The sequence below is a fragment of the Phyllobates terribilis genome, unplaced genomic scaffold, assembly GCF_046119375.1.
Source record: "Phyllobates terribilis strain yellow unplaced genomic scaffold, ASM4611937v1 Scaffold_234__1_contigs__length_3078370, whole genome shotgun sequence".
In the NCBI taxonomy this organism is placed as follows: Eukaryota; Metazoa; Chordata; class Amphibia; order Anura; family Dendrobatidae; genus Phyllobates; species Phyllobates terribilis.
Genome location: NW_027362994.1, coordinates 1,827,795 through 1,840,337, shown reverse-complemented (window position 1 = coordinate 1,840,337; position 12,543 = coordinate 1,827,795).

Below are 12,543 nucleotides of genomic sequence, written 5' to 3'. Positions count from 1 at the left end.
GAGTAAAGTGCGATAATGACTTCACGTGATCTAGACTGTATGCTTCTGTTAATACATCCCAGAATTATATTTGCCTTTTTTGCTGCTGCATCACAGTGTTGACTCATGTTCAGTCTATGATCTATTAGTATACCTAAGTCTTTTTCACATGTACTGTTGCTTAGCTCTATTCCTCCTATTCTGTATATGCTTTTTTCATTTTTATTGCCCAGATGTAGTACTTTGCATTTTTCCCTGTTAAAAAACATTCTGTTGGTTGCTGCCCACTGCTCCAGTTTATTTAGGTCTTTTTGAATCCTCTCTCTCTCTTCTCTAGTGTTAGCTATCCCTCCTAGCTTTGTGTCATCAGCAAATGTAATCAGTTTACCCTCAATTCCTTCACCTAAATCATTGATAAAGATGATATAATGGTCACCTTGGTATGATGGCCCCCACATACAATGGCCCCCTTGGTATGATGGTCCCCGCATATAATGGCCCCCTTGGTATGATGGCCCCCGCATATAATGGCCCCCTTGGTATGATGGCCCCCGCATATAATGGTCACCTTGGTATGATGGCCCCCACATACAATGGCCCCCTTGGTATGATGGCCTCCACATATAATGGCCCCCTTGGTATGATGGCTCCCGCATATAATGGCCCCCTTGGTATGATGGCCCCACAAAGTACTGTTTACCTTTTTTCCTGCTGCTCCAGCGGGGCCGCGGCTGCTGTGTGTGCGGGCGGCCTGGGGCCACGGGTGGGAGAGCAGAGTGCACGCTCTCTGCTCACAGAATGCGCTGACACTTAGCAGTGTCAGTGCGTTCCCAGCTCCAGCCACCTGTGTGCGTCACAGCGTTCGCTGTGTGCGCGAGCGCCCTGCCCCCGGTGATGCCGAGTCACCTGGGCAGGCACCCAGAAAATTAAAGGGGCCGGCAGCCGTAAAAACGGGCTGGCGGCCCCCCAAGCAGTGCAACATCGCGGCCCACCGGGAAAGTGACCAGTAGGGCAGATTAGCAATCCTGCTGTGGCCCCTCACTGGGCTGATTGTCCACACTGCAGGTGAGGTAGGCATAGTAAGAACACTGGCGTCCCAGGCTACATCCATTTGCTCGGGGGCCAGGGGGCAGCGGGGAGCTATATGGCCTGGGCCGTGACATCTCCAACATATATCTTCAGCAGGGACCTTGGGCATTACCTCCCCCACCCCTTTGGCCCTTGGACGCTCTACCCCTTTGTGGGCCTCCGCCCCCTGGTGTGTTCCCTACTATGGAGTGAGCTGCTTTACCAAGGAACCCTCGGCCCCCTGATACCTCTCGACCAGACCAACCAGTTCATCAGCGTTCCGGGGATCACCCTGGGCAACCCAAGTCTGTATTGGCCTTGGCAGGGAATGCACGAACCGCTCCATAACCACTCGCTCTACGCACTGCGCAGTAGTAGAGGACTGCAAGTCATTTTTGGACCGCGTGCGCAGTAGCATCTATCGCTTGACGAGAAATGCTACTGAGCAAGCGCCGCTAGCGGCACCATTTCTCTGGAGAAAAAGAAATTTGCCTGCAGCAATATGGCACCACGGGCCGCGCTTGCACAGTAGCATCTCTCGGCAAACAAGAGATGCTACTGCGCATGTGCGGGCGGCGGGGCCGATTTGCTACATGTAAATTTCTAGATTTCTACCACAATTACAAAGACAGTATTTAAAATAGGAGGCAGGTCACTGAAGGCACAGTGACCTGTCAGAAGGCAGAGATAGGAATACATTAGCAGAGCACCAGTTACAGCCCCTCCTCACAGGTTGCCCCAAAGCACGAGCATCTCATTATCTCAGGAATGAAAATAAAGATTAAAAAAGAACCACAGGACGCATTTCATCAGCAAAGCTATCATTTTAATCAGTGTAATGGCGCCCACCTCGCAGTGTATGTGGTTCACTAAGCACAATCCTGCTGACAGGTGCGCTTTAAATTACCAAACCATAGTAATATATAAAGTGACAAGTGCCTCGGTATAGTTATGATTTAGGTAACAAAAAAATATACACAGTCACCTCATAGATCTACTTGTCATTATTATAGAGAAATGCCATAATAAGCACCAAAGAAAAGAGGGTCAAGGTGAATAATTGCACTTACATAGATAGAAGGTGGTACACATGAGGTTCTGATGAAGAAAGGGCGAAACGCACGTTGGGGCGACGGGGACCTTATAAGTTTAAAACTAACTCCTTTTCCTCAACCTAAAAATAAAGAAGTGAATAACATAACAAAAGGGAGGTATATTTGTTATTACTACACCCATAAAAGTCTGATTGTGCTGTTAGCTAATCGTCTGCAAAAGCTTTCAGCCATTTCAGGGACATTTGACTAATGTTATATGGTTTACTGCTATCATCTTTTACATATAGATATTATGGTCACAGTGTTTGTTGTACTTTGCTGACATCTTTTGGCCATTGTTATAATAATGTTGAAGCTGTAATTCCCACAATGCCTCTCTCTATTTAACTCCTTCTATCTTGTTTCCTCACATCCTTTCTTGTGGTCAGAGCCATATTGGCAACACGTGCATTAGGACTTTAGAGAGGATTCTCGTGTCACCTCTACGCTCCACCTTCCACGTTCTACCTCATCTTCATCCCTTCATCTTCCCTCATCTCATCAAGGTGCTGTGAATTAAAGTTCTTAAAATTCTTCACTATCACTACATCGTCCTTCCCGGATTTACCACATGCAGTCGGTCAAGAATAAGGGTGGAGGTTAGCGAGTAACACTACCTGTCATTGCATGTACAGAGATCCGTGCTCACATCCCCCAGACACATCTCACCCACGTACATCGGTGGCAGAATACTGATTCATTGTAATATAAAATTAATTAACCCATAAATGATATAAAGACAAAAAAATGAAGTGCCAGACATGCAGTTTTTTTAGTTGCTGCAAGTCTAAAAAAAAAAAAATGCAATAAAAAGTTATAAAATCATATGTACTCCAAAATGGTAGCAATAAAACCTACAGCTACCTCCACAGAGAAGTATAATAGTAGTTGGCAACAAAAAACAAATGTTTTTACAAAATTCTGAATTTTAAAAATCAGTTTTGTATATATATAATACATAATCATACTGACCTGCCGTACAAAACTCAAACACAGGCGGAATTGCGGTTTATTTTCACCATTTTACACTTGGTCTTATTTTTTCCCACTTTTTTGTACCTTGAACGGTAAAATAAACACTGTTGTGTAAGGTGACTGTCAGACACCTAGTGTCTGGGAGATAAACTTGGAGTAATGCCTTAGTGCATATAGGACTAAAAGGGATTAATCATCCATGACAGGTTGATTATGAGCAGCTAAATGGCTGCTCACCATGTCTCCTCCCCTGGGTGTGATTCTCTGGGTAAATTGAGAGCCGTTTGTCTCACACATGCTGGGGGTATGGAGGTTGCAGATCTCCTGGATTGTGTTAATTTGCTAAAAAACTAAGAAGCCAGCTGGGCTAACCAGCACTATTGTATGGACTTATTACTTTATGTTTTACTTGCTGCTAGACAAAGGTGGTATTTTTAAGTTTTCTGTGATGTGGTTTATGAGGACTGAAATAAACCAGCCGGACTTTAAATAGTAAAGGTTCCTGTTATTCCTCGGATCGCCTCCAAGTGAGTAGCATTGTTACATTTGGTTTAGAATGCGGGCAGCGTTCCTAGGGAACACGTGTGATTACTACAGAAGTACTGCATGTCGTGGGTGACGGTGGCTATAGGCCACGGAGCAGCATCAGGCAGCATGGAGGACCTGATTAAACACCTGGTGCAAGCCCATCAGCTGCAACCGCAACAGCTACAGCCGCGACAGCTGGCACAACAGACAAGTAAACTGCTTGTGCAAAAGCTGCAGATTGAATTACAGAGGAGGTTCAAGGCATGGTAGCAGCTCTGACTCCCAAAGTCAGCTGATGATTTTTCTATCCGGAAGGCGGTGAGGAGAGCCCTGCAGGAAATTTTTCTGTGATGCGGTTTATGAGGACTTAAATAAACCAGCCAGACTTTAAATACAAACGGTTCCTGTTTTACCTCCCATCGCTCCCAAGTGAGTATCATTGTTACAGATTTCATCAGCATTCACCTTAAAACTGCACCATGGCAGTCACTCTGTTGCAGATTATCCCAAAGTCATGTGTCATAATGCGTTCCCATTTGTCCAGAGAAGTGGTGGTCTAAGAGTAGCCAGGACCCTGGGCAGTTTAGAAGGTGTGCCCCCCCCCCTCGATACTCGATGTATCACATCACATGTCAAAGCGTATCGCACAATTTTTTTCCCTTAGGCACAACAGAATACATAACCTAGCGCTATCCATAATAGAGTAGGGGGGGAGATTAATTTTCCCAAGGGGCCATATGACAGACTGTTGTGGAGGATGCACCAAAAGGCTGAAACTAATTCTGCTCAATATTAATATTAACATATTGTTTATAATTGTTTTTCTATATTAATTGTATGACTTAATATTGAGCAGAATTAAGTATGCTGACATCCCCTGTATACAGTATGAGCCCCCACATAGCCCCCTCAATCAACAACCAAAGCAGTCAACCCATGGGGCCCTTAAACATGTAAACCATAACAAATAAAAACATTAAAAAATTCTCTGTTTAGTTAGTTTAAAAACCCATATACCTCATAGTAACGTTTCTATGGATATGGACTATCATATATATATATATATATATAATATATATATATAGTACGTGGGGGCTCATACTGTATACAGGGGTTATCAGCATATATATCAGCATACTTAATTCTGCTCAATATGAAGTCATACAATTAATATAAAAAATTATAATATGTTAATATTAAGCAGAATTAGTTTCAGCCTTTTGATGTGGCCTCCACAACAGTCTCTCATGAGACCCGTTGGGAATGTGTGTGTATGTGTGTATGTGTGTATGTGTGTATGTATATATATATATATATATATATATATATATATATATATATATATATATATATATATATATATATATATATATAGAAAGGCAGCGCTACTTATTGTCCTGGGGGATACTCGCTTCGCTGCGTCAATCAGTGCACACCAGCCGTATTTCTCAACTCAGCAGTTTATTAACTCCATAAACCGTAGTTCACACACAAAGTCCACGAGCCCAAGTGGCAGACCGGCCCACTTGGCTCTAATTACAGCCTTCCGCAAGGTAATACTAACACAATGTCCATATAAATGTCCATAACACAAGAGTATTACCTTCGCCGGCTTCAGCTGTAACAGTCCTCTTTCCTACGCCACCGCTTTAAGGCTTACTGGCGTACTACATATATCATACCCAGGCTTCACCCTCCAGGACGCTTGTGTGGCACTCCGAGGCTTACTGGCATCCCCCACACTCTCACACAGGGATCCAGGCTTCACCTCCACCAGAGTCCACCAGGCCTCTTGTGTGGCACTCCGAGGCTTACTGGCATCCCCCACACTCTCACACAGGGATCCAGGCTTCACCTCCACCAGAGTCCACCAGGCCTCTTGTGTGGCACTCCGAGGCTTACTGGCATCCCCCACACTCTCACACAGGGATCCAGGCTTCACCTCCACCAGAGTCCACCAGGCCTCTTGTGTGTAACTCCGAGGCTTACTGGCATCCCCCACACTCTCACACAGGGATCCAGGCTTCACCTCCACCGGAGTCCACCAGGCCACTCCAGGCCTTACACGAGCGGTGTTCCCGCCACACACAGGGAACAGCCTCGTGCCTCTCACACGGTGCCCACACAGGAACTCCTACACACCGGAACACTCCCACACAGGAACACACAGGGTTTATATATACTGCAGCACACACACACACCCACAGATAGGACCTTAACTGTGTGCATAAGGACCTGTGTGATGTCACGGTCATGTGACCAGTCAGTTAAAGGGGAAGGTACATGGTCCTTCAAACACACTGAACCATTAAAGGGATGTCTGCTACATCACATATCCCCCCCCTCTGTTCAAACTTGTGGGGTTGAACACATAATATACATAAACAGTCTATATCCCACAGTTCACACTGAGACCATGCACTTGACCCTTGCGTTGTCCAGCCCCTGGAACATTAGTCATTGACATTAGCCCACTCCTTAGGGACCTACCATCTGTCAATGTCATCGACTCCGTCAAGTCACATTTCCGGGTCGTAAACTTGTCAGACTTTCCCCGCTCCCAGCGGCTCCCCCGCTCCCAGCGGTCAGTCGAAACCCTGTCAGGTCTCCCCCGCTCCCAGCGGTAAATACAACAGTGTGACTCCACATGGTTCCGTCCTCTATTGGGTCGATTGTATGGGCCACTCAACCCTGAGTCACTGGAGGTCTCACTACCTCCAAACCCACTCCCAGGACATCTTGAAAGGTCCCTAACCTCAGCTGTTCTGATATTTCGGGAGCCCTTTCTCTGTCTGGTCTCACACTCTCTAGACGGCTGCCATCTTCTGCTGCTCAGATGATGCGGTCTATCCACTCGCAGTCTAGCGAGATTCAACTTTTCCACCTCTCGCAGGTAGGTCACTCGGTACTCCACCAGCATGCTCATATCTGCAAGACTTTCTTCCGTTCCTACAGCGTAGAACGACACCATGCCGTCTTCATCCGGCATCCAGTCCCGACGATCACGTGGACGGCTTACTTTTACCACACCAGACTTTTTCACCATCATCTGCATGGCTCGGCCATTTCTCCCAATGAGCTCTCTCACCAGAACACGAGGCACCCGGATGACCTCTTCTCGCAGACTGTGAGCCTTTCTCATCAGCTCCAGTTGTCCAGCGGCTTGCTCCGTCTTCAACCGGAGAAACCGCTTCGTGCGAATACTTCGCCAAAGTATGTCACTCAGGATCGCCACCCTCTTCACCGTGACTTCAGTCGTGGACAGGACCACCAGCTGTCTAGCCTCTGAGGTCAAGTACACCTTACAGGCTCCCACGGCCTTCTTAAACTCCTCATGCACGAACTCACGGGTGCATTCTTCCCTCAAGTCCTCGGGTACATCTACGAGGCACTTGTACCGAGACGTTTCGGTCTCACCAGTGGTTCCCAGATGATCAACCAGCTCAGGTTTCAGGGACAACTGACTTCCAGCTTCTTCACCCTGGAAGCTTCCCCTGAGCTGACTCACAGCTACAACTTCACAACTTTTCGTCTTGACCACTTCCACTTCACCTTTATCTTCCAACACCATACTCTTAGCTCTCCTCAGGTCCACCTTCTCATGGTCTAAGGGAGTAAGTGAAACTTATTTGCCTTTTCCCTTCTCCAAGGAGACCTCGTTCACCACGTGACACTTTGCTAGGCGACCTTTGAGCTCTAACACTTCTCCTTCCAGCTCAGTTACTCGCCTCTCAGCAGTCCATCTCTGAAGCTCTTCCTGCTTCAACTGCTCTTCCAGCAGCAGAGCTCTCCCAGACCTCTCCGTCTCCAATGAGCCCACTCGGCTCTCAATAGCCAGTCTCTCACACTTCTCTTGCGTCCACTGGGCTTGTAGCAACTCCTTGAGCTGCTTGATCTCGGCTCCGACATCCACCGAATCCTCCGAGCCCACGTCACTCGAGGAGGTATCTGCTTCATACCTCCCATCACCAGCGGTCAACTTCTGGCCCTGTTCTGTGGCTTTTCCGATGGACTCCTCCATCTTCACTCGCTCAGCTTCCATCTTGCTGACTGTTTCCTTAAGGTACATCTCCGCCTTCTGGAGAGTATCACAGGACATCTGTAGCTCCTTCACCTGAGCTTCCAGATCTAGGGTCTTTCCCCGGAGATCATCATTCTCCTCACGGATATCTTGCAGAGTGGTCTCAACCACTTGGCGCACTTGCTCTGCACCCGCCTTATCCTCCTCTAGTTTTTCCTTCACCTTGAGGAGATCCTCATAATCTCTTTTAATCTGTTGCAGTTCCCTACTGCGTTCACCACACTCCTTCTTGGAGTCAGACAGTTCCCGGTTGAACTGTTCGCGCAATCGTACCAGGCCTGGATCTCTTCCAGAACCTCCATCCTGCCGCGCCTCCTTCTCAAGCTTCAACTGCAAAACCTCCTCCTTGATTTTGCGGCGGTCCTCCTTAATTGCATGGAACATCTCCTTCCACTGGACAACTTCCTCGTTGCTTCCCTTTAGATCTCGCTGTAAGTTCTTCACAACCTGGTAGACCCTCTGCCGTTCAGACTTCAGGCTCCGCTGGTCTGAGGACACGTTCTCCAGGTACGTCACCTCTTCCGCCTCTGAAGGAGGATCCACACTTGAAACAATGGCACACACCATTACATTTTCTTTACTTTCACTCTCAGCAAAGAGTACAGGAGCAACCTTTTTGAGGCCCCTGCGCCGTCTACGACGAGAGGTGGACTCTCTCCCCTCGTCTAGCCCCTCCTGACTGACCTCTCCTTCTACTTCCGTAGTGTCACCGTCAGCTATGGGGTCTGTGTCACTCCCCATGATGTTGTGGACTACCAGGTCACCTCCCACTTTGACTTCACCCCCTTCCACTGGAGCTACCCCGTTATCAACGGTCACCTTGTCATTTTTAGGAGGTACCCACCCACAATCATCAACAATTTCCAGTTTTCTACACTTCACACTCTTGTGAAAAAAGGCCCCTTTTTTAGACTATGCCCCCTTTTTAACAACCACACCTGTAAGGGAATTTTTACAAAAAACATCAGCGACAGTCTTAGGACTCAGTTCACAAGATCTCTTACCACCTCCCCGGGCACTCTGGGACAACACTGGCGCCCCCGGAGAGTTCATAGAATGGTCCACTGCCGCCATTCCACATGGTGCCCACAGCTCCTGCAGTTCCCGCACCATGTCCTGCAAAAGTCTCTCAAATACCTGATCCGGTCCCAACCAGTCCTTCAAACGCTCAATAGCCCCAAACACATCTGCTGCTTTGCTCACAGCCATCACGGTACACTGTTCACACTTGAACTTCACCGCTCTCCCTGAAAAAATTTTCGTGGCCCCGCCGAGCCACCGCAAAACAGGACTTGAGTGCGATGTCAACCTTTGCAACCCCGCCGAGTTGCAGCAAGATGCTTTAACTTCGTGAGCCCCGCCGAGCCACAGCAAACCAGGTTTGAGTGCGACGACGACCTTCAGAACCCCGCCGAGTTGCAGCAAGAGGCTTTGACTTTCGTGAGCCCCGCCGAGCCACATCAAACCAGGTTTGAGTTCGACGACAACCTTCACAACCCCGCCGAGTTGCAGCCAGATGCTTTATCCACACTCGTCGTCCTGTGCCATTGCCCCTAGCAACCAGACTGCAGCTGCCCCTAGCAACCAGCTGCCCGCACTCTCAAACCACATGTAAGGCAGCGCTACTTATTATCCTGGGGGATACTCGCTTCACTGCGTCAATCAGTGCACACCAGCCATATTTCTCGGTATTTCTCAACTCAGCAGTTTATTAACTCCATAAACCGTAGTTCACACACAAAGTCCACGAGCCCAAGTGGCAGACCGGCGCACTTGGCTCTAATTACAGCCTTCCGCAAGGTAATACTAACACAATGTCCATATAAATGTCCATAACACAAGAGTATTACCTTTGCCGGCTTCAGCTGTAACAGTCCTCTTTCCTACGCCACCGCTGTGGCACTACGGCTTCCCACACGTGGTCTCCAGCCATCACTCCCTTTAAGGCTTACTGGCGTATTACATATATCATACCCAGGCTTCACCCTCCAGGACGCTTGTGTGGCACTCCGAGGCTTACTGGCATCCCCCACACTTTCACACAGGGATCCAGGCTTCACCTCCACCGGAGTCCACCAGGCCACTCCAGGCCTCACACGAGCGGTGTTCCCCCCCACACACAGGGAACAGCCTCGTGCCTCTCACACGGTGCCCACACAGGAACTCCTACACACCGGAAAACACCTGTCACAAATCACACAGGGTTTATATATACTGCAGCACGCACACACACACACACACACACAGATACGACCTTAACTGTGTGCATAAGGACCTGTGTGATGTCACGGTCATGTGACCAGTCAGTTAAAGGGGAAGGTACATGGTCCTTCAAACACACTGAACCATTAAAGGGATGTCTGCTACATCACTATATATATATATATATATATATATATATATATATATATATATATATATATATAGATATATATATATATCTATATATATATTGTACGTGAGGGCTCATACTGTATATAGGGGGTATCAGCATACTTAATTCTGCTCAATATGAAGTCATACAATTAATAAAAAAAAATATAATTAATATGTTAATATTAATATTGAGCAGAATTAGTTTCAGCCTTTTGATGTGGCCTCTGTAACGGGTCTGGGAGGCGGAACCTCTGGGCTACAATACAAGGGGGCGGTCCTTGTAAGGGAGCGGGTGGCGACCAGGCAGGTAGTCACAGGAGGTGACCAGGACAGTCTCTGGGTGTACGGGCAGGAGGACACGGCAAGTGATCGGGGCAGTCTCTGGATAAAGGGTAGGTACGACCTGTGATGGCTGAACCTCCAGGTAGGCTAGCAAGGCAGATGAAGAATGTGTGCTCCCAGGTGAGCAAGCGAGAGTCTCTGGAATAGCAGGTGGTCACAGCACGTGACGGCGGAGCCTCCAGGTAGGCAAGCAGGCAGGTAACGGAGAAGCGCTCCCAGGTGAGCAGGCAAGAGTCTCAGGAATAGCTGGTGGTCACAGCACGTGACAGCGGAGCCTCCGGGCAGGCAAGCAGGCAGGTAGCGGAGAAGCGCTCCCAGGTGAGCGGGCAAGAGTCTCTGGAATAGCTGGTGGTCACAGCACGTGACAGCGGAGCCTCCGGGTAGGCAAGCAGGCAGGTAGCGGAGAAGCGCTCCCAGGTGAGCGGGCAAGAGTCTGGAGTAGCTGGTGGTCACAGCACGTGACAGCGGAGCCTCCGGGCTGGCAAGCAGGCAGGTAACGGAGAAGCGCTCCCAGGTGAGCGGGCAAGCTGGTCCATAGACAGACTGACCGGAGTTGTAAGGCAGACCGTCGGACCTCAGGCAAGCAGGCAGGTAGCTGAGGTGCGCTCCCAGGTGAGCGGGCAGGCTGGTCCTTAGACAGACTGACAGGAGTAGTAAGGCAGACCGTCGGACCTCAGACTAGCAGACAGGTAGCAAGTAGTCAGGCAGGAATCTGACAGGTAACTGGCAGGTAACTGGCAACGGGACCTGAGGGCTGAAGCACAGGTGAGACACAGGTGCAAACAACATTGCTCGGGCACCTCCATTTTGGAGGAGGTGCCTTATATATGATGAAGTCCTCCGGCCATTGGCCGGGGACTCCTTAGGACGGCGCGCGCGGCCCCTTTAAGAGGAGGGGAGCGCGCGCGCGCGCGCCCTAAGCACAGGGGCCGGGAAGGAGCGCGCGCTGAGAGCAGAGCGGGAGGAGGACGCCGGGAAGGAGCGCGCGCTGACAGCAGAGCGGGAGAGGGACGCCGGGCACGGGGCAGAGCGGTGAGGGGAGCAGCGTCCCTGCCTAGCAGAGGGCAGGGACGCCGGCACTACAGTACCCCCCCCTTTAGGCCCCCCCTTTTTTAGGCCAGACAGAAATTTAGCTAGGATGAGAGGGGCATGGATGTTCTCCCGGGGCTCCCACGTTCTCTCCTCAGGACCAAACCCCTTCCAATCTACCAGAAAAAAGGTCTTTCCTCTTACCCTTTTGGTGGCAAGAATGTTCTCTACCTCAAACTCGTCCTCAGCAGAAACCAGAGCAGGAGGCGTACCTGTAGACTTGGAAAAAGAGTTAAGTACCACAGGTTTGAGGAGAGATACATGGAAGGAGTTAGGGATCCGTAAGTTGGCCGGGAGTTTCAATTTATAGGCCACCGGGTTGATCTGACTGGTGACCTCCAGAGGTCCGATGAACCGAGGCCCTAACTTGTAAGAAGGTATCTTGAGTCGAACATATTTAGATGAGAGCCAGACCTTATCTCCTGGACGAAATTGAGGAGGATCCAGGCGTTTTTTGTCAGCGTGTCGTTTCATCCGTTCGGACGACTGAAGGAGTGCGGATCGGGTACTCTCCCAAATGGAGGAAAATTTGCTAACGAGAGATTCCGCAGCCGGGTTGTCCACCGAGGTGGAGACAGGAAAATGAATCCGAGGATGCTGACCAAAGACTACAAAAAACGGGGATTTGGAGGAGGATTCGCTCTCGTGATTATTGTAAGAGAACTCGGCCCATGGTAGGAGATCCACCCAGTCAGAATGGTGGGCATTAACGAAGTGCCGGAGGTAACTGGTCAGGTTCTGATTGATCCGCTCCACTTGACCATTGGACTGTGGGTGGTAAGCGGAAGAGAAGTCCAGGGTGACGTCTAGTAGTTTACAAGTGGCTCTCCAGAAGCGTGAGGTGAACTGTACCCCACGATCCGACACGATGTGGAGGGGCAGGCCATGAAGACGGAAGATGTGACGAATAAAGTCTCTAGCTAGCTCGGGTGCAGACGGGAGGCCTGGCAGGGGAACGAAATGAGCCATCTTGGAGAAGCGGTCAGCGACCACCCAAATGACCGTACAACC